The 23497-nt window shown below is 48.3% G+C and overlaps 1 protein-coding gene across 5 annotated transcripts in view; it reads right to left on the bottom strand.

The window, feature by feature from the left end:
• The window catches only part of DENND2B (DENN domain containing 2B), a 318048-nt gene that overhangs the window by 204795 nt on the left and 89756 nt on the right, over positions 1-23497 (bottom strand). Inside the window, exon 1 of one of the 5 annotated variants that reach the window (XM_038764637.1) lies at positions 6917-6999. The exons of the other annotated variants lie outside the window; for them this stretch is intronic. The gene's annotated coding sequence lies outside the window, so the exon portion shown is untranslated. Of the gene's footprint in view, positions 1-6916; positions 7000-23497 lie in introns of those variants that run through there. 5 annotated transcript variants of the gene reach the window in all.

Below are 23497 nucleotides of genomic sequence, written 5' to 3'. Positions count from 1 at the left end.
TGGGCTCTTTCCACTGGGCTCTGCATCCACTGGGTGTTAGTTTTTTTGTTTTGTTTTAATAGTATTTGTTAAGTGCTTACTATGTGCCAGGAGCTGTACTAAGCACTAAGACGGACATATTAATGTCTGTCTCCCCCTCTAATAATAATAATAATGATGGTATTTGTTAAGCGCTTACTATGTGCCAAGCACTGTTCTAAGTGCTGGAGGGGATACAAGGTGATCAGGTTGTCCCCCGTGGGGCTCTCAGTCTTAATCCCCATTTTCCACATGAGGGAACTGAGGCCCAGAGAAGTGAAATGACTTGTCCAAAGTCACACAGCTGACAAGTGGCGGAGTCGGGATTAGAACCCCCAACCTCTGACTCCCAAGCCCGGGCTCTTTCCACTGAGCCATGCTGCTTCTCTAGACCGTAAGCTCCTTGTGGACAGGGAACATGGCTTCCAACTCTTGTTGGACTGTACTCTCCCAACCGCCCAGTACGGAAACACTCAATAAATACCACTGATGGTTTCGTGGATTCCCCGGTTCCTTCAACAGCCTGACCAAATCGAGTGACATTTAGCCGCTGAAACCAGGTGGTACTTGGCCTGCGAGGTCTCCCGGGAACCAAATCAATCCACCAGTGGTATTGATTGAGTGTTTAATGTGAGCAGAGCATAGTACTAAACTCTTAAAGGGGTCTGTTCTGTCCAAATTTCGGCTACCGTAAAAGTTATTGGCTACTTCCCCGTACCCCTCTGCTTCTCTGTTACTCTCCTATCACCAGGGCCTCAACGAGTGCCCGGTGCTTATGTTATCTGTGAATGATTACAGAGCTATTTCCAGGAGAGGAGCGCAGCTAAACAGAAAACGTAAATGGCTCCGCTTAGCTTGATGTTTACATTAGGAGAGCCGAAAGGAAAAGGAAGGGAGGAGGGGATGCGGAGGAGAAAAAGGGGTGTGCCCGGCTCAGACAAGATGGAGCACGTTGGCGACATCCAAGGCCTCCTCCTCTAGTCAGGGCCCGGGGAAGCGGCCTGGTCCGGCCGTATCCGGGAGCACTGGGTTTCCTCACCCATGCCTGACCATGTAACTGGACCGTGAACAGTGGAGCCAAGTGGACACAGCACGGATCTGGGAATAATAATAATAATAATGATGATGATGGCGTTTACTAAGCGCTTACTATGTGCAAAGCACTGTTCTAAGCGCTGGGGAGGTTACAAGGTGATCAGGTTGTCCCACGGGGGGCTCCTGGTCTTCATCCCCATTTTCCAGACGAGGGAACTGAGGCCCAGAGAAGTGAAGTGACTTGCCCAAAGTCACACAGCTGACAGTTGTCGGAGCCGGGATTTGAACCCATGACCTCCGACTGTACTTCCCAAGCGCTTAGGACAGTGCTCTGCACACAGTAAGCGCTCAATAAATACGATTGATGATGATGATGATGGCTCCAAAGCCCATGCTCTTTTCCACTTAATCCCGGCTCTGCCACTGGCCAGCTGTGTGACCTTGGGCAAGTCAGTCAGTCAATCAATCAGTCGTATTTATTGAGCACTTAACGCGTGCAGGGAACTATACTAAGCGCTTGAGAGATTACAGTAAAATAACAGACACATTCCCGGCCCGCAACGAACTAACGCTTCACTTCTCTGAGCCTCCTTTTCTTCATCTGTAAAATGGGGATACCTGTTCTCCCTCTTACTTAGTCTTGAACCCCTTGTGGGACAGAGACTGGGTCTGCCCCGATTGATTCGCCTCTCAGGATGGCACGTGGAGGGTTTCCAGTACTCTCCCAGTCTCGGCTGTGAGCCCACTGTTGGGTAGGGACTGTCTCTATATGTTGCCAACTTGTACTTCCCAAGCGCTTAGTACGGTGCTCTGCACACAGTAAGCGCTCAATAAATACGATTGATGATGATGGCTACGGGAGGGAGAATGAAGCAGAGGCCTACCCATTCCATTCCTAGCTTGGCCAGTGGCTAGCGGGCGGAAGGCCATCGGCTACAAGTCAAAACTCACCCATGCTGGGCAGCGGCAACATGGGAAAGAGTCGAGGGTGGAGACTCAAGTTTACCACGCGGAAGGAGGCGACGGTCAACCGCTTCTGTATTTTTACCAACAAAACTCTATGGATACGCTACCAGAACGACTGCAGATGGAGAGTGGGGTGTTCCGGGAGAGAGGTGTCCAATGGAATCGCTACGGATCGGAGACGACTCGACAGCGTGAGACGAGATAAGTCCCCCCGCAATGCTTGGTACATAGCAACTGCTTAACCAGTACCAAGATTATCCTGATCATCACCATTATTATTATTATTATCGTTATGAGGAAGCGCCCTCCCTCTTCCCGATTCCCACTAGCCTAGACCTGGTTTGTACTCCGGTCCAAGTTAGCGTTTTCTCTCTGAGTCATCCGTTCACTATGTTCCCCTTTAACAGCAGACAGAACATGCCGTAGCCTCGCTGCTGCTCTTTTATCCAAACTTCTCCGACTCTACTGCTTTCAAGGAGCCGACCATCCCCAAACCCTCTGCGGTCTTTTTCCAGTCTCCATCCCGCCTAACTGGAGATCCCCGCAAGCTTCTCTTCCCCGACAGCTCCATCACACAGTAACCCTGGCCGAGTTTCTGTCGGCGCCTACTTCTTTTTTGTTTGTTTTTTACGATTTCTGTTAATGCTTTACTATGTGCCAGGCACTGGACAAAGTGCTGGGGTAAGCAAGAGCTAATCAGGTTGGACATCGTCTGTGTCCTATAACAGGCTCACAATCTCAATCCCCATTTTATAGATCTAGTAACTGAGGCACAGAAAAGTGAAGTCACTTGCCCAAGGTCACGCAGCAGCAGACGAGCGGTGGAGCCGGGATTCGAACCCAGGTCCTTCTGACTCTCAAGTCCATGCTCTATCCGCTAGGCCTTTGTAGTGAGGGGGGTTGATCTGTCATCTTACCCTCAGCCCCACAGGTCTCCCGAGTTGGAGATACAAATAATAATCATTCATTCATTCAATCGTATTTATTGAGCACTTACTGTGTGCAGAGCACTGTACTAGAGCACCATTCTAAGCGCTGGAGCACTGTTCTAAGCACTGGGCCAGAGCACAAAGCAGCTTCTGTACAAAGCAGCCCGGCCAGAGCCCAGGGAGATGCCACTACTGCTACTGCTGCTACTACTGGTGTTCGTGTTGTTGTCATTATTGATAATAGTAATAATTAATAATAATAGCGCTATTTAGCAAGTGCACAGAGAAGTATGGTCTAGTGGGTAGAGCACAGGCCTGGGAATCAGACGATCTGGGCTCTAATCCTGACTCCACCATTTAATAATAATAATAATGATGGCATTATAATTAATTATAATAGTGCTATTTAGCAAGTGCACAGAGAAGAAGTATAGTTTGGTGAGTAGAGCACAGGCCTGGGAATCAGACAATCTGGGCTCTAATCCTGACTCCACCGTTTGTTAATAATAATAATAATAATGGCATTATAATTAATAATAATAGTGCTATTTAGCAAGTGCACAGAGAAGAAGTATAGTTTGGTGGGTAGAGTACAGGCCTGGGAATCAGACAATCTGGGCTCTAATCCCGACTCCACCATTTAATAATAATAATAATAATAATGATAATGATGGCATTTATTAAGCGCTTACTAAGTGCAAAGCACTGTTCTAAGTGCTGGAGAGGTTACAAGGTAATCAGGTTGCTCCATGTGGGGCTCACAGTCTCAATCCCCATTTTAAAGATGAGGGAACTGAGGCACAGAGAAGTGAAGTGACTTGCCCAAAGTCACACAGCTGACAAGTGGCAGAGCTGAGATTTGAACCCATGACCTCTGACTCCAAAGCCTTGGCTCTTTCCACTGAGCCATGCTGCTGCGATTCCAGTGATTCCATTTATCTGTTGTGTGACCTTAGGCAAGTCACTTCACTTCTCTGTGCCTCCAGTGCCTCAACTGTATAATGGGGATTAGGACTGTGAACCCAAAGTAGGAGCGGATTGGATCCAACCTGATTAGTTTCTTTGTACTCCCAGCACTTAGTACAGTGCTTAAATACTGTAATTTCTTTTTCCAAAAATACTTTCTATGTGCCAAGCATCCTGCTAAATGCTGGGGAAGAGCCAGGATAGTCAGGTTGGAGCCAGTCTCTGTATCACATGGGCACACAGTGTAAGGAAGATTACTTTTTATTTTACTTGTACATATTTACTATTCTATTTATTTTGTTAATGATGTTCATAGAACCGTAATTCTATTTGTTCTGACGATTTTGACACCTGTCTACCTGTTTTGTTTTGTTGTCTGTCTCCCCCTTCTAGACTGTGAGCCCGTTGTTGGGTAGGGACCGTCTCTATATGTTGCCGACTTGTACTTCCCAAGCGCTTAGTCCAGTGCTCTGCACACAGTAAGCGCTCAATAAATACGATTGAATGAATGAATGAATAGAAGCTTTATTCAGGCAGCCACTGCGGGAGACCAGATGCGGGTACTGTCTGGAATAGGGGTTCTCTGGGACCCCAAAACCTTCCTGCTCTCTTATTGCTGGGGAACACAGTAGCATTAACCAGTCAATCTATGAATCATATTTACTGAGCTCTTACTGCCTGCACAGCAATCAATCAATCAATCGTATTTATTGAGCGCTTACTGTGTGCAGAGCACTGTACTAAGCACTTGGGAAGTCCAAGTTGGCAACATATAGAGACAGTCCCTACCCAACAGTGGGCTCACAGTCTAAAAGGGGGATACAGAGAACAAAACCAAACATACTAACAAAATAAAATAAATAGAATAGATATGTACAAGTAAAAGAAATAAATAGAGTAATAAATACGTACAAACATATATACATATATACAGGTGCTGTGGGGAAGGGAAGGAGGTAAGCGCTTGGGAGAGTACAATATAACAGAGTTGGTAGACACATTCCCTGCCCACAACAAGCATATAGTCTAGAGGGGGAGACAGAGGTTAACATAAATAAATTAAGGAAATGTACTGTGCTGTACTGCCCTGTGGGGCTGAGGGAGGGGGGCATAAAGGGTGTAAATATAATAATAATAATAGCATTTATTAAGCGCTTAATATGTGCAAAGCACTGTTCTAAGTGCTGGGGAGGTTACAAGGTGATCAGGTTGTCCCATCGGGGGGCTCACAGTCTTAATCCCCATTTTACAGATGAGGGAACTGAAGCCCAGAGACGTTAAGTGACTTGCTCAAAGTCACACTGCTGCCAATTGATGGAGCCAGGATTTTTTTTAATGGCATTTATTAAGCGCTTACTATGTGCAAAGCACTGTTCTAAGCGGTGGGGAGGTTACAAGGTGATCAGGTTGTCCCACATGGGGCTCACAGTCTTAATCCCCATTTTACAGATGAGGTAACTGAGGCACAAAGAAATGAAGTGACTTGCCCAAAGTCACACAGCTGACAAGTGGCAGAGCCGGGATTTGAACCCATGACCTCTGACTCCAAAGCCCGGGCTCTTTCCACTGAGCCACCTGCTCTCTGGAAATGCAAGTGGAAGGGTGATAAAGAAGGGAGTGGGAGAAGAGGAAATGAGGGCTTAGTCAGGGAAGGCCTCTTGGGAAGAGATGGGCCTTCAATAAGGCTTTGAAGCTGGGGAGGGTGATCGACTGTCAGATATAAAGTCAGCCCATCCGCCAAGCTAGCTCTCTTCCTCCCTTCAAGGCCCTGCTGAGAGCTCACCTCCTCCAGGAGGCCTTCCCAGACTGAGCCCCTTCCTTCCTCTCCCCCTCGTCCCCCTCTCCATCCCCCCATCTTACCTCCCTCCCTTCCCCACAGCACCCGTATATATGTATATATGTTTGTACATATTTTTTTACTCTATTTATTTATTTATTTAATTTATTTGTACATATCTATTCTATTTATTTTATTTTGTTAGTATGTTTGGTCTCTGTCTCCCCCTTTTAGACTGTGAGCCCACTGTTGGGTAGGGACTGTCTCTATATGTTGCCAATTTGTACTTCCCAAGCGCTTAGTACAGTGCTCTGCACATAGTAAGCGCTCAATAAATACGATTGATGATGATGATGATATAAAGGAGGAGGGTGTTCCACGCCAAAGGCAAGGCGACCCAGAGAAATTAAGTGACTTGCTCAAGGTCACAGAGCAGACAAGAGAATCCGCTTGGCCTAGAGGATAGAACACGAGCCTGAGAGTCGGAAGGAACCGGGTTCTAACCCCGGCTCTGCCACTTGTCTGCTGTGTGATCTAGAGCAAGTCACTGTACTTCTCTACGGCTCAGTTATCTCATCTACAAAATGGGGAGTAAGGCTGTGGGAAATGAACTGTCACCAAACTGATCAGCCTGTCTCTAGCCCAAGTGCTTCGGAGAGGGCCTGGCACTCAGTAAGGGCTTAACATATACCATTCATTCAATTCAATCGTATTTATTGAGCGCTTACTATGTGCAGAGCACAAAAAAGAAAAAGTGGGTCAAAGACCCAAAGCCACAGAAACAAGCACTGACAAGATTTTTCTCTCAGAAGGCCGGTCAAGTCATCCTGCTGTAGCCCAATACACACCCTCCATGTCCTGACGGAGCCAGCAACACTTCCCATCATCCCAACACCCCTACATTCACAGAGATGCGGCCAATGAGCGCCTGGGGCAAAGTGGAAACGGAAGAATCTTCTGGTCCCCTCCTACCGCTAAAGGAGTCCAACTGGTGGGAATGAAGGCGGGGAAATAAAGCTTTTGGAGAAGGACGGAACGAGAGGGATGGAGAGGAATGGGGTGGGGAGGGAGGGAGATGGATGGGATGGGGAGGGAGGAGGAGGGAGGCAGAGGGAAGAAGGAAGGAAGGGGACGGAAAGGGATGGAGGAGTAGAGAGAGGGGCAGGGAGGGATACACACAGCAGTGTTGACCCTAACAGCTAAAACCAGAATCTACTGGTGTCACCTGAAATCCTTCAGCACAAAGGGGCCCCTCCGCCAACACCTCCGCAGCCATGATATCCAACGGGGGCAAGCCCAGTCGTCGGCCTACAGAGAAAACCCAGACCCACACCTCTCCACGGGGGAGCTGGAATCTAAGTAGGATGGGAGTTGGCTACAATCCTTCTAAACAGGGTGTTCTCGGCATATCTGCGCCGGAGGACTTTGCCCTTGAAATCCAATCCCCGGGCAAGGGAGATAATCTCCCTGCTGGTCCTGTGTCAATTTGGCCACACATACACAGCCCACACCCCGCCCCACCAGCACCCAGTTATGCCACCCAGACTTTCTTATAAATGGTGATGCCAGGCAAGGCAGCCTGAAGCTTTGGGGGATGAAGATCTTCATTCCCCTGCCACCCGGGGGGTGGAGGAAGAGGGTTTTTCCAGCCCAAACCCTACTCCCCCATCCCCTCTGGTCTTGGTGGATTGAAATCCCGGCGCCACAGCCACCAATAAGTCAGTCGCAAAAGGGAACGCTGCTGTTGCGGGGTGGGGGAGAGAAGGGGGATGGGGGTGCCATCCCTGGAAACCTCAGGCTGAAGGGGCCTGGATTAAGGGTTCCTACCATTTGAGAAAGCGTTTGGGGAAGCAGAGGCAGCAGAGGAGAGAAGAAGTGTGGCCTAGTAAATAGGGCAAGGGCCTGGGAATCAGAAGGGCCTGGGTTCTATGCCAGCTCCGCCACTTGTCAGCTGCTATGTGACCTTGGGCAAGTCACTTTACTTCTTTATGCCTAAATTACCTCATTTGTACAATGGGGATTAAGACTGTGAGTCCCACGTGGGACAACCTGATCATCTTGTATCCTCCCCAACACTTAGAACAGTGCTTCCTTCCCCTCCCCACAGCACCTGTATATATGTTTGTACAGATTTATTACTCTATTTATTTTACTTGTACGTATTTACTATTCTATTTATTTTGTTAATGATGGGCATCTAGCTTTACTTCTATTTATTCTGATGATTTGACACCTGTCCACATGTTTTGTTTTGTTGCCTGTCTCCCCATTCTAGACTGTGAGCCCGTTGTTGGGTAGGGACCGCCTCTATATGTTGCCAACTTGTACTTCCCAAGCACTTAGAACAGTGCTCTGCACAGTAAGCGCTCAATAAATACGATTGAATGAATGAATGAAATGCTTTGCACATAGTAAGCGCTTAGCAAATGCCATCATTATTATTATTGTTATTGTTACGGTGCCCGGTAATAATAATAATAATGATGGTATTTGTTAAGCACTTACTATGTGCAAAGAACTGTTGGTATATAGTAAGCACTTGACAAATACCATAAAAAATGACAGGAGGACCTATTTTTCTGTCTGGAGGAGTTGTAGCACAGGCAAGCTACGGGAGAGGCATCAAATGACGGGGAGGTGAAAGCACACCAACTTTCAGTGGGCAGTAAGTAGCCCCTGGTGCCAGCTCTTACCTTACTCTAAAGTAGACGGGAAGCTCTCTGTGGGCAGGGCATGTGTCTACCTACTCTGTTTTATCGTACTTTTCCAGGGACTTAGTACAGTGCTCTGCACACAGTAAGTGCTCAATAAAGACAATCGATTGATTGATAGATAATTCCCCGCCACTAAGGAAAGTGGTAAGATTTGCAGTGCGCTTCCTACTTTCCCCCACATTGTCATTCATTCATTCATTCGCTCAATTGTATTTATTGAGCGCTTACTGTGTGCAGAGCACTGCACGAAGCGCTTGGGAAGTACAAGTTGGCGACATATAGAGGCGGTCCCTACCCAACAACGGGCTCACAGTCTCCCTGAGCCTTTCTGAAACATCTCTTTCCTCATCCCCCCAATAAACCAAACACCCTCTAGATTGTAAGCTCGCTGTGAGTAGGGAAGGTGTCTACCAACTCTATTACACTGTACTCTTCCAAGTGCTTAGTACACCGCTCTGTACACAGTAAGCGCTCAATAAATACCAACGATTGGCCTTCAAGGACCTGGGCATAGTTCTCCGTAGACCAAACTCTCCTTTCTTGGAGACATGCAGTATACCATCAACCTTGGTAACCCCAATGTTTCTGTTGCTTGCTTCCCCTGGCAGTTAGTGACTCCTCTGCCCTTCAACAGATTTTCTATTTAAACAGCAGGCAGGAAAGTGGGGAGAGAGCGAGGGAGGGAGGGAGGGATTGCAGGAAGAAAGTAACTATTTACAAAAGAAATCCTTCTGTATATGTAGACCGCAAATAACCCAATCCCAAAGACCATGCAAAGTCTGAAATGAAATCTCAGGCTTCTGCTGCCATTTACAATCAGTCAATCACGGCCTAGTGGATAGAGCACCTGGGAGTCAGAAGGGCCTGGGTTCTAATTCCGCCTCTGCCACTTGTCTGGTGTGTGAACTTGAGCAAGTCACTTCACTTCTCTGGGCCTCAGTTACCTCATCTGGATAATGGGGATTAAGATTATGATCCCCATGTGGGACATGGACTGTGTCCAACCTGATTATCTTGTACCTTCCCCAGCGCTTAGTACAGTGCCTGGCATATAGTAAACACTTATCAAATACCATTTACAAAAAACAATCAATCAATGGTGTGTCCTGAGTGCTTACGGTGTGCAGAGCACCGTACTAAGCGCTTGGGAGAAGCAGCACGGCAGTGTGGATAGAGCATGGGCCTGGGAGATGGTTCTAATCCCGAGTCTGCCACTTGTCTGCTGTGTGGCCTTGGGCAAGTCACTTCACTTTTCTGGGGCCTCAGTTACCTCATCTGTAAAATGGGGATTGAGACTGTGAGCCCCACAGGGGACTGCCTTTGTCCAACCCAATTTACTTGTATCCACCGCAGCGCTTAGTACGGTGCCTGGCACAGAGTTAAGCGCTTAATAAATACCATAACTATTATTATTATTACAATATAAGACAGTCAGTTGACACGTTCCCTGCTCATAAGGAGTTTACAGTTTATTTATAACCTGTTTATCCTAAGCAAGATCCTCAGACTCCTGTCCAACCAGATAACACTGATTAAAATGGCAAAGATCTTCATTCAAAAGTGGACCCCTAATATCTGACTTTAGGAATTGAAGGGATGTACGAAAGAGGAACAGAAATTCTAGCCAATTCCCATGTCCCAGGAGAATAAAATGAAGTTCAGTCACCTACAGACAAATGGGTAAGAAGCCTCCCCTGAGGGCCCTTCCCTAAACCTCCTCTCCTAAACAGGAAGAAGCAGACAAAAGGCTTCCAGAGCTCTGAGCTGAAGCGGTTGCCTGCATCCTAACTCCCTCTGACCAGCCTGTCTCTCCAAGTGGAAAAGGGGAATCCTACCAGCTGCCCTCTGGTAGGAAAACGGAGAGGAAGAGGAAGAGGGAGAGGGATTACCCATCATCTCTTTTCCTGCCAGAAGCAGAAGACTGGCTCAATTTGCCTCTCAAGATCCCCTTCAGCGCTTTGATTCTGGGTCTGGGGAAGCAATTTGGGTTCCTGGGAGAGCAGAGAACAGGAACAGATAACTACACTTTTCTAAAGAAGAAAAATAGGGTCTGGGCTCTCTCATTAAGACAGGTTTCTGGGTGGGGCTTCCAGGACAGCAAGGCCTCAAAACAGGGAAGGCACAAATCCCAAATACAATATCCTAAGACTGAACCATTTATTCTACAATTCAGAAAAGCCTGCCCATTTGCTCTTCCACCCTCCAATCCAGGCAATCACCCCAGTGTCCCCCGATTAGTCCATGACAGCCGCCTTCTCTTTTTCTCCCTTCCAGCCTATTCTCACACTCTCTCCAAACCCTCAATCTTCTCACCTCATATTTCTCTCCTCTGAGGGGCCACCGATTTTCGCCCTCTTTCATCCGTTCACTGGACTGGTGTCCCATCCTTTCCCTCGTATCCTGTTCTCCCGTGGATTTCCTGTCGCCCCGTCTCTTCTTCCGTTTGGTTCTGTTTCCCTATTGTCATCTCCTGTTTTTCTCTTGGGGTGGATGAGCCGGGGCTCCCAGGTTCCCAGAACTGCACAGGAAGAGCTGGAGCTGCACCCTCCTCTTCCCCTCCCACCACCTCACCGCCCCTCCCATCGTCCCATCTCAGACGGGGTGAAAGCAGGGGAAGGAGGATGGGATCGCCCATACGCTTCTACCCGGCATCTCTCAGCAACCTTTGGTTCAATAAAGATGGGCCCTGCCCCCCACTCCCAAAGGCCCAAAGGCTTCGGGAAGTAATCAATCCATCGTACTGATTGAGTGCTTAATAATAATAATAACGAAGGTATTTGTTAAGCGCTTACTACGTGCAAAGCACTGTTCTAAGCGCTGGGGAGATTCAAGGTGATCAGGTTGTCCCACCGGGGGCTCACAGTCTTAATCCCCATTTTACAGATGAGGGAACTGAGGCCCAGAGAAGTGAAGTGACTTGCCCAAAGTCACCCAGCTGACAAGTGGCAGAGCCGGGATTTGAACCCATGACCTCTGACTCCAAAGCCCGGGTTCTTTCCACGGAGCCACGCTGTTACTGTGTGCAAAACACTGTACTAAGCACTTGGGAGATTACGATATAACAGAATTGGAAGATAGGTCCCTTGCGCACTGGCAGAGAAACAAGGGAGGTGAGCAGGCCAGAGCCTAGTGAGGAAAGACTGGAAGCCCGTCACAGGCAGGGATTGTCTCTCTTTATCGCTGTACTGTACTTTCCAAGCACTTCCAAGCACTTGTGAGCCCCCCGTGGGACAACCTGATCACTCGTAACCTCCCCAGCGCTTAGAACAGTGCTTTGCACATAGTAAGCACTTAATAAATGCCATTATTCTTATTCTTATTATTAGTAGTACAGTGCTCTGCACACAGTAAGCACTCAAAAAGTACAATTGAATGAATGAAAGAATCTCCCGAAGCGTACGCCTTTGCAGTCTCTCCATCACCGTCCGAAAGAACCTGTGGACTCTGAGCCAATCTGGGGTCCGAAATCCTCGGTCGCCTCTGCCCTTCCCATTTAATAATACTAATAATAAAAACTGTGGTATTTGTCATGCGCTTACTGTGTTCCAGGCACTGTATTTAAGCACTGGGGTTGACACAAGCAAATCATCATCATCATCATCATCAATCGTATTTATTGAGTGCTTACTATGTGCAGAGCACTGTACTAAGCGCTTGGGAAGTACAAATTGGCAACATATAGAGACAGTGCCTACCCAACAGTGGGCTCACAGTCTAAAAGGGGGAGACAGAGAATAAAACCAAACATACTAACAAAATAAAATAAATAGAATAGATATGTACAAGTAAAATAAATAAATAAATAAATAAATAGAGTAACAAATATGTACAAACATATATACATATATACAGGTGCTGTGGGGAAGGGAAGGGCGTAAGATGGGGGGGATGGAGAGGGGGACGAGGGGGAGAGGAAGGAAGGGGCTCAGTCTGGGAAGGCCTCTTGGAGGAGGTGAGCTCTCAGTAGGGCCTTGAAGGGAGGAAGAGAGCTAGCTTGGCGGATGGGCAGAGGGAGGACATTCCAGGCCCGGGGGATGATGTGGGCTGGGGGTCGATGGCGGGACGGGCGAGAACGAGGCACGGTGAGGAGATTAGCGACAGAGGAGCAGAGGGTGCGGGCTGGGCTGGAGAAGGAGAGAAGGGAGGTGAGGTAGGAGGGGGCGAGGTGATGGACAGCCTTGAAGCCCAGGGTGAGGAGTTTCTGCCTGATGCGCAGATCGATTGGTAGCCACTGGAGATTTTTGAGGAGGGGAGTAAAATGCCCAGAGCGTTTCTGGACAAAGATAATCCGGGCAGCAGCATGAAGTATGGATTGAAGTGGAGAGAGACACGAGGATGGGAGATCAGAGAGAAGGCTGGTGCAGTAGTCCAGACGGGATAGGATGAGAGCTTGAATGAGCAGGGTAGCGGTTGGGATGGAGAGGAAAGGGCGGATCTTGGCAATGTTGCGGAGCTGAGACCGGCAGGTTTTGGTGACGGCTTGGATGTGAGGGGTGAATGAGAGAGCGGAGTCGAGGATGACACCAAGGTCCCTTGTCCCACGTGGGGCTCACGGTTTCAATCCCCGTTTTACAGATGAGATACCTGAGACCCAGAGATGTGAAGTGACTTGCCCAAGGTCATACGGCACAGAAGTGGCGGAGCAAGGATTAGAACCTGTGACCTTCTGACTCCCAAGCCTGGGCACTATCTGCTTGGCCATGCGACAACTTCCTATGTGAGGGGGCAGTGAGTGGGAGGGGGAGCCTGGGGTCACCATTGCTGGGGCCAGGCCACGTGAGGTAGGGACAGGGGGAAGACCCCCTTCATCTTCATCTCATGGGGGCAGAGGAACAGCGTGGATTATTCATTCATTCATTCATTCAATCGTATTTATTGAGCGCTTACTGTGTGCAGAGCACTGTACTGAGCGCTTGGGAAGTACAAGTCGGCAACATATAGAGACGGCCCCTACCCAACAGCAGGCTCACGGTCTAGAAGGGGGAGACAGACAACAAAACAAAACATAGTAACAAAATAAAATCAATAGAATAAATATGTAAAAAATAAAATAAATAAATAGAGTAATAAATACATACAGACTTATATACATATATACAGGTGCTGTGGGGAGGAGAAGGAAGTAAGCCCAGTAAGTAAGGAAGTAAGCCTAGACGGTGAGCCCACTGTTGGGTAGGGACCGTCTCTATATGTTGCCAACTTGTACTTCCCAAGCGCTTAGTACAGTGCTCTGCACACAGTAAGCGCTCAATAAATACAATTGAATGAATGAATGAATGAAGTAAGGCGCGGGGGAAGGGGAGGAGGGGGAAAGAGCCCAGTGGAAAGAGCCCAGGCCTGGGCATCAGAGGAGCTGGGTTCTAATTCCAGCTCCATCAATTGCTTGCTGTGCGGCTTTGGGAAATCAATCAATCAATCAATCGTATTTATTGAGCGCTTACTGTGTGCAGAGCACTGTACTAAGCGCTTGGGAAGTACAAGTTGGCAACATAAAGCCACTGAAAGCCATGGAAAGCCACTTAACTTCTCAGTGCCTCAGTTCCTCAACTGAAACATGACTATTGAATAACCCTTCTCCCTCCTACTTAGACCGTGAGCCTCACGCAGGACAGGGACTGTGTCCAACCTAATTAACATAGACCTACCCCAGCGCTTAGAACAAATGTTTGACGCATAATAAGCACTTAACAAATACCATCAAAAAGAAGCCGCCACTAGCCCAAGTCCTATTATCGACCATTCTCAGTCGAGCAGAGGCGTTTTAAGAAGGTGAAGACACACTTTTCCTCCGCATTTTTCTCAGGAAAAAAAAAGAAATTAAAGCCCTGGTTAGTCATAAAGATTCGATTATTTCACCATGTGAAACTTCGCTTGAAACAATTTCCTCCGTAGCGGAATTCCAAAGGCTCCAACGTGCCCCGGTGGCTTATCTCCCAGGTGTGGCTTCCTCGTTCCTCCCGTAGAGCCTCTCCAGAGCTCTGCAGGTTGGGCCAGAATGCCGTCTGGTGGCCAGATCCCGGCCCTGGACGTGCCCAGTGATGAGCACTGTTGGGAGCACTGGGGAGAGCAATGCGGAGCGCTCGGCATTTGAGAGCTCCCAGAGGCATGCCCGGCACCTTCATCCAGGCAGAAAAGCGGGGAATTTTTCTCAGAGCAGCTCCGAAGTCTCCCTTGGTGTGTCTGAATCAGGCAAAAACTCCTCACCTTCGGCTTCAAGGCTGTCCATCCCCTCGCCCCCTCCTACCTCACCTTCCTTCTCTCCTTCTCCAGCCCACCCCGCACCCTCTGCTCCTCTGTCGCTAATCTCCTCACCGTGCCTTGTTCTCGCCTGTCCTGCCGTCAATCTCTGGCCCACATCATCCCCCTGGCCCGGAATACCCTCCCTCCACCCATCCGCCAAGCTAGCTCTCTTCCTCTCTTCAAAGCTCTACTGAGAGCTCACCTCCTCCAGGAGGCCTTCCCAGACTGAGCCCCCTCCTTTCTCTCCCCCCTCCCCCTCCCCATCCCCCCGCCTTACCTCCTTCCCCTCCCCACAGCACCTGTATATATGTATATATGTTAGTACGTATTTATTACTCTATTTTTTTATTTATTTTATTTGTACAGATTTATTCTATTGATTTTATTTTGTTAATATGTTTGGTTTTGTTCTCTGTCTCCCCCTTCTAGACTGTGAGCCCACTGTTGGGTAGGGACCGTCTCTATATGTTGCCAACTTGTACTTCCCAAGCGCTCAGTACAGTGCTCTGCACGCCGTAAGCGCTCAATAAATACGATTGAATGAATGAGTGAATGAATGACTCCTAACCACAGCACTTGTGTTCGTGTCTTTAAACTCTTTATATAAATTATTCCTATTAATGTTGGACTCCCCCTCTAGACTGGAAACTCATGATGGGCAGGCAAAGTGTCTGCTAATTCAGCTGTACTCTCCCAAGCGCTCTGCACACAGTAAGCGCTCAACAAAGGCCATTAATTGGTATCAAGCCTGACTACAACTAAATTCGGCTACCTGTTCTCCACGTCGGAGCGAACAGACACCCCGGAGGTCAGGTGAGTCTGCTGGACATGCCGCCACTTGATTGCCAGACCTGGACTGCCCCTCTCCTGTTGCCAACCTGAAACTGTGGAGCCATTTACTTTTTCTTAAATCGTGTGATTTCCTTTTCAGAGGAAAAAAAACCCAACAACCAAGAAACGGTTTGCCCATTCCTCTTTAATGAGGTTTGAGCCGAACAAAAATGTCCACTTGTTCCTCGCTGTTTCCCTTACAACCAGATCCTTGCCACTTCACTCGAGGCTCTCGCTCAGGGCTACGTTAATAAAACCCAGAAGGGGCGGCTGCCGCTAAACATGCCACCCAGCCCCTGCACAGCCGGTTGTAATTCAAACCAGGCCTATACACAACTCTGAACTGGCCTACGCAGACAGACAGATGAGGACAGAGCACAGTAATGATAATGACGGTATTTGTTAAGCGCTTCCTAAATGTGCCAGGCGCTGCGTTAAGCGCTGGGGTGGATATAAGCAAATCAAGTTGGACACAGTCCCTGTTCCGCGTGGCGCTCACAGTCTCAATCCCCATTTTGGAGACGAGGGAACGGAGGCACAGGGAAATAAAGTGACTTACCCAAGGTCACACGGCAGACACGTGGGGGAACTGGGATTAGAACCCATTACCTTCTGACTCCCAAGACCGTGCGCTATCCACCACGATGCTTCTCCTACCTGGGCCCACCATCTTTAACTGGCCCAGTCGGGGGCCGACTTCTCTACTTGCATACTCAATAATCAATTAATCGTATTCATTGGAGCACATATCTGGTGCAGAGCACCGTATTAAGCGCCTGGGAGAACACGACAAAATTGTTCGATACGTTCCCTGCCCACAGCGAGCTTACAGTCTAGAGGAGGAGACAGACATTACTATAAATCCATTATGGATATGTACTCAGTGCTTAGATCAGTGCTTTGCATATAGTACGTGCTTAACAAATGCCATTATTATTATTATTATTACACAAATGCTGTGGGGCTGAAGGAGGGGTGAATAAAGGATGCAAATCCAAGTTCAAGGGGGTACGCAAAAAGGAAAAGAGGAAATGAGGGCCTAGTTGGGGATGGCCTCTAAAAAGACATGTGTCTTCAGTAAGGCTTTGAAGGTGGAAAGAGTGATCACCTGTCAGATAAGAGGGAGGGTGTTTCAGGCTGCTCCTGGGACAACACAACAAAATTGTTAGGCATGTTCCCTGCCCACAGCGAGCTTACAGTCTAGAGGAGACAGACATTACTATAAATCCATTATGGATATGTACCCAGCACTTAGAACGGTGCTTTACAAATAGTAAGCGCTTAACAAATGCCATCATTATTATTACACAAATGCTGTGGGGCTGAAGGAAGGGTGAATAAAGGATGCAAATCCAAGTTCGAGGGGGCACGCAAAAAGGAAGAGAGGGAATGAGGACCTAGTTGGGGATGGCCTCTAAGAAGACATGTGTCTTCAGTAAGGCTTTGAAGGTGGGGAGAGTGATCTCCTGTCAGATCTGAAGAGGGAGGGTGTTTCAGGCCACAGGTAGGATGTGCACGAGAGGTCAGCGGCGAGATCGAACAGATTGAGGCCGAGTGAGTAGGTTGGCATTAGAGGAGCGAAATATATGGGCTGGGTTGTAATAGGAAAGCGGTGAGGTAAGGCAGGAGGGGACACGGTGATTGAGTGCTTTAAAGCTGATGGCAAGGGGTTTCTGCTTGATGTAGAGGAAAGGGGAGGGACAAAGTGGGGTAATGGGAAGGAGGGAGCCGTTGGAAGGAAATAGAGGCGATGATGAATGCCTGGGTTTTCTCTTTCCTTTCCATATTCTGCAGACTCAAAATAGTAATAATAATAACAATGGCATTTGGTAAGCACTTACCATGTGCAAAGCACTGTTCTAAGCGCTGGGGGGGATACAAGGTGATCAGGTTGTCCCACGCGGGGCTCACAGTCTTAATCCCCATTTTCCAGATGAGGGAACTGAGGCTCATGAAGTGACTTGCCCAAGGTCACACAGCAGACATGTGGCGGAGCCGGGACTCGAACCCACGACCTCTGACTCCAAAGCCCGGGCTCTTTCCACTGAGCAAAAGCCAGAACCCAGTGGCTGTCAGAGTCTAACCAAAGCCTGTAGTCAAAGGTCGCTGACGGATTTCAAAGGCCTTCCTTTCCCCATGGACCTCCTCCTCTCCGACATCTGCACCACACATCTCTTCTGCCCTGAGCCTGCCAGCCAAGAATGACTATCTGCCTTAGCCTCACTCATTCATTCATTCATTCAATCGTATTTATTGAGCGCTTACTGTGTTCAGAGCACTGTACTAAGCTCTTGGGAAGTCCAAGTTGGCAACATCTAGAGATGGTCCCTACCCAACAGCGGGCTCACAGTCTAGAAGGGGGAGACAAGACAACAGAACAAAACATATTAACAAAATAAAATCAATAGAATAAATATGTACAAGTAAAATAAATACAGTAATAAATATGTACAAACGTATATACATATATACAGGAGCTATGGGGAGGGGAAGGAGGTAAGGTGGGGGGATGGGGAGGGGGAGGAGGGGGCTCAGTCTGGGGAGGCCTCCTAAGCGCTCCCCCAAGCGCTCCTCTCCCAAGCGCTTACGGTGGCACTCAATAAATAGAGTTGGATTCATTCGATCGTATTTACTGAACGCTTACTGTGTGCAGAGCACTGTACTAAGAGCTTGGGAAGTCCAAGTCGGCAACATATAGAGACGGTCCCTACCCAACAGTGGGCTCACAGGCTAGAAGGGGGAGACAGAGAACAAAACAAACCATATTAACTAAATAGAATAAATATGTACAAAGAAAATAAATAAATAGTGTAATAAATCCGTACAAACATATATACAGGTGCTGTGGGGAGGGGAAGGAGGTAAGGTGGGGGGGATGGGGAGGGAGAGGAGAGGGCTCAGTCTTGGAAGGCCTCCTAAGTGCTCCTCTCCCAGGCGCTTACGGTGGCGCTCAATAAATAGAGTCAGATTCATTCAATTGTATTTATGGAGAAGCAGCGTGGCTCAACGGAAAGAGCCCGGGCTTTGGAGTCAGAGGTCATGGGTTCAAATCCCGGCTCTGCCAACTGTCAGCTGTGTGACTTTGGGCAAGTTGCTTAACTTCTCTGTGCCTCAGTTCCCTCATCTGTAAAATGAGGATTGAAACCGTGAGCCCCCCCGGGACAACCTGATCACTTTGTAACCTCCCCAGCACTTAGAACAGTGCTTTGCACATAGTAAGTGCTTAACAAATACCATCATTATTATTATTATTATTATTATGTTCCAGGCACTGTTCCAAGCACCGGGGTAGACACAGTCCCTGTCAGACGTGGGGCTGACAGTCTCCAACCCCATTTTACAGATGAGGTCACTGAGGCCCAGGGACGTGAAATGACTTGCCCAAAGTCACCCAGCAGACAAGTGGTGGAGCCGGGATTTGAACCCATGACCTCTGACTCCAAAGCCTGGGCTCTTTCCACCGAGCCATGCTACTTCTCTAAATAATCGGGTTGGACATTTTCCCTGTTCCACATGGGGTACACAGTCTTAATCCGCATTTTCCAGATGAGGGAACTGAGGCACAGAGAAGTTGAGCAATTTGTCAAGGTCACTTGCAGACACGTGGTGAAGTCGGGATTAATAATAATAATGATAGGATTTGTTAAGGGCTTACTATGTGCAAAGCACTGTTCTAAGCGCCAGGGGAGATACAAGGCGATCAGGTGGTCCCACAGTTTTCATCCTCATTTTACAGATGAGGTAACTGAGGCCCAGAGAAGTGAAATGACTTGTCCAAAGTCACACAGCTGACAAGGGGCAGAGCCGGGATTTGAACCCATTTCCTCCGACTCCAAAGCCCGGGCTCTTTCCGTTAAGCCACGCTGCTTCTCCATAAATACAACTGGGAAGCAGCGTGGCTCAGTGGGAAGAGCCCGGGCTTTGGAGTCAGAGTTCATGGGTTCGAATCCCGACTCAGCCACATGTCTACTGTGTGACCTTGGGCAAGTCACTTAATCAATCAATCAATCAATCAATCATATTTATTGAGCACTTACTATGTGCAGAGCACTGTACTAAGCGCTTGGGAAGTACAAATTGGCAACATATAGAGACAGTCCCTACCCAACATTGGGCTCACACGAGCCTCAGTTCCCTCATCTGTAAAATGGGGATTAAGATTGTGAGCCCCACGTGGGACAACTTGATCACCTTGTATCCCCCCCAGCGCTTAGAACAGTGCTCTGCACATAGTAAGCGCTTAATAAATGCCATGATTATTATTATTATTATTTCCACTGAGCCATGCTACTTCTCTAAATAATCGGGTTGGACGCTGTCCCAGTTCCACATGGGGCACACAGTCTTAATCCGCATTTTCCAGATGAGGGAACTGAGGCACAGAGAAGTTGGGCAACTTGTCAAGGTCACCAGCAGACACGGGGTGAGGTCGGGATTAGAACCCTCATCCTCTGACTCTTAGGCCCGTGCTCTCTCCACGATGGCACACAGGGAGGAAAGGCAGAGAGCCTCCACTGCAGCCCCCATCAAAGGCCGCAATGGCTCTTCTGATAAGACAACATTTCCCGGCTGGATTTGAACTCGAGATAACAGCGTGGCTGAGAGGGCTTAGGAACCACTCGAAAGAGATTTTAATGCCTTGAAATGAATGGCTGAATTTGGCAGGAAGAGCTCTTGCTTCCCGGGCCTGGATAAAGACATCACTTTATAATTATACTAGGGGTAGGGAAGAACTCAAGCTCTTCTCTCACTCACTCATTCATTCAATCGTATCTGTGGAGCGCTTACTGTGTGCAGAGCACTGGACTAAGCGCTTGGGAAGTAGAAGTTGGCAACATATGGAGACGGTCTCTACCCAACAATGGTGCTGTGGGGAGGGGAAGGAGGTAGGGCGGGGAGGATGGGGAGGGGGAGAGGAAAAAGGGGGCTGAGTTTGGGAAGGCCTCCTGGAGGAGGTGAGCTCTCAGTAGGGCTTTGAAGGAAAAATATAATGATGGCATTTGTCAAGCGCTCACTATGTGCAGAGCACTGTTCTAAGCACTGGGGGGATACAAGGTGATCAAGTTGTCCCACGTGGGGCTCACAGTCTTAATCCCCCTTTTACTGATGAGGGAACTGAGGCTCAGAGAAGTTAAGTGACTTGCCCAAGGTCACACAGCAGACATGTGGCGGAGCCAGGATTCGAACCCATGACCTCTGACTCCAAAGCCCGTGCTCTTTCCAATGAGCCACGCTGCTTCATAAATATGAATGCTTCATAAATATGGAACGCTTAACGAATTTGCGTGACATCCTCTCCAGAAGGAGCTTCTCTTCAGCCTGCTTCCTGTCATTCATTCATTCATTCATTCGTATTTATTGAGCACTTACTGTGTGCACAGCACTGTACTAAGCGCTTGGGAAGTACAAGTTGGCAACATATGGAGACGGTCTCTACCCAACAATGGTGCTGTGGGGAGGGGAAGGAGGTAGGGCGGGGGGGATGGGGAGGGGGAGTGGAAGGAGGGGGCTGAGTTTGGGAAGGCCTCCTGGAGGAGGTGAGCTCTCAGTAGGGCTCTGAAGGAAAAATATGGAACGCTTCACGAACTTGCGTGTCATCCTCTCCAGAAGGAGCTTCTCTTCAGCCTGCTTCCTTTCATTCATTCATTCATTCGTATTTATTGAGCACTTACTGTGTGCACAGCACTGTACTAAGCACTTGGGAAGTAGAAGTTGGCAACATATGGAGACGATAGCCCAGGCTTTGGAGTCAGAGGTCACGGGTTCACCAATTGTCAGCTGTGTGACTTTGGGCAAGTCACTTCACTTCTCTGGGCCTCAGTTCCCTCATCTGTAAAATGGGGATGAAGACTGTGAGCCCCCAGTGGGACAACCTGATCACCCTGTAACCTCCCCAGAGCTTAGAACAGTGCTTTGCACATAGTAAGCACTTAATAAATGCCATTATTATTATTATTACTTAACTTCACTGAGCCTCAGTTCCCTCCTCTGTAAAATGGGGGTGAAGACTGTGAGCCCTCCGTGGGACAACCTGATCACCTTGTAACCTCCCCAGAGCTTCGAACAGTGCTTTGCACATAGTAAGCGCTTAATAAATGCCATTATTATTATCACTTAACTTCTCTGAGCCTCAGTTCCCTCCTCTGTAAAATGGGGGTTGAGACTGTGAGCCCCCCGTGGGACAACCTGATCACCTTGTAACCTCTCCAGCGCTTAGAACAGTGCTTGGCACATAGTAAGCACTTAATAAATACCATCATTATTATTCTTATTATTACTTAACTCCTCTGAGCCTCAGTTCCCTCCTCTGTAAAATGGGGGTTAAGACTGTGAGCCCCCCGTGGACCAACCTGATCACCTTGTAACCTCTCCAGCGCTTAGAACAGTGCTTGGCACTTAGTAAGGGCTTAATAAATGCCATAATTATTATTACTATTATTTGGAGTCAGAGGTAATGGGTTCAAATCCCGGCTCCGCCAATTGTCGACGGGGTGACTTTGGGCAAGTCACTTCACTGCTCTGTGCCTCAGTTCCCTCATCTGTAAAATGGGGATGAAGACTGTGAGCCCCCCGTGGGACAACCTGATCACCTTGTAACCTCCCCAGTGCTTAGAACAGTGCTTTGCACATAGTAAGCACTTAATAAATGCCATTATTTTTATTATTATTCCTTTTGAGGAAGGATGTTTGATTAGCATCAGTAAGTGCCAGTGGCAATGTTAGCTGCTCTCCTCACCTGCGCTCCCTCTTTACGCTTTCTCCCCCACTTCATCTTCATAAGGCCCTACTGAGAGCTCACCTCCTCCAGGAGGCCCTCCCAATCTTCACCCCTTCCTTCCTCTCCCCCTTGTCCCCCTCTCCATCCCCCCCATCTTACCTCCTTCCCTTCCCCACAGCACCTGTATATATGTATATATGTCTGTACATATTTATTACTCTATTTATATCTATTTATTTTACTTGTACATATCTATTCTATTTATTTTATTTTGCTAGTATGTTTGGTTTTCTTCTCTGTCTCCCCCTTCTAGACTGTGAGCCCACTGTTGGGTAGGGACTGTCTCTATATGTTGCCAACTTGTACTTCCCAAGCGCTTAGTACAGTGCTGTGCACACAGTAAGCGCTCAGTAAATACGATTGATTGATTGATGGATCTTCCCGTCCGTCTCTCAACGCGCTATCAAATCCTCGGTCAGATCCGCCTCCTTCCCTTCCTTCACCCCCCTCTGGTTCTGGGCTAGGCCTCAGCATTTTGTTTATCATCATCATCATCAATCGTATTTATTGAGCGCTTACTGTGTGCAGAGCACTGTACTAAGCGCTTGGGAAGTCCAAATTGGCAACATATAGAGACGGTCCCTACCCAACAGTGGGCTCACAGTCGAAAAGGGGGAGACAGAGAACAAAACCAAACATACTAACAAAACTTCCTTGTCTGCGGTAAACGCTGGCTGCACATTTGCTGGTTGGAACGACGCTCCATGCGGCTTTGTCACTATTCCGTGGTATTTACTGGATGCTGACGACTGTTTGCAGTGCACCCTATTAAGCATGTGGGAGAGTCTAATACAACAGAGTGCGGAGACCCATTCCCTGCCCCTGAACTTTAACAGTCCAGAGGGGGAAGTCACGGTGCAGTATGCAAGAGCAGCGAGGCCTAGTGGTTAGAGCACAGGCCTGTGAGTCAGAATAATAATAATAATAATGATGGCATTTATTAAGCGCTTACTATGTGCAAAGCACTGTTCTAAGCGCTGGGGAGGTTACAAGGTGATCAGGTTGTCCCACGGGGGGCTCACAGTCTTCATCCCCATTTTACAGATGAGGGAACTGAGGCCCAGAGAAGTGAAGTGACTTGCCCAAAGTCACACAACTGACAAGTGGCGGAGCTGGGATTTGAACCCATGACCTCTGACTCCAAAGCCCAGGCTCTTTCCACTGAGCCACGCTGCTTCTCTACCCAGAAGTACCTGGGTCCTAAACCCAACTCCGCCACTTACCTGCTGAGTGATCGGGGCAA

Source organism: Tachyglossus aculeatus, chromosome 22 (assembly GCF_015852505.1).
Source record: "Tachyglossus aculeatus isolate mTacAcu1 chromosome 22, mTacAcu1.pri, whole genome shotgun sequence".
In the NCBI taxonomy this organism is placed as follows: domain Eukaryota; kingdom Metazoa; phylum Chordata; class Mammalia; order Monotremata; family Tachyglossidae; genus Tachyglossus; species Tachyglossus aculeatus.
This window is presented reverse-complemented; position numbering and strand designations above follow the sequence as displayed.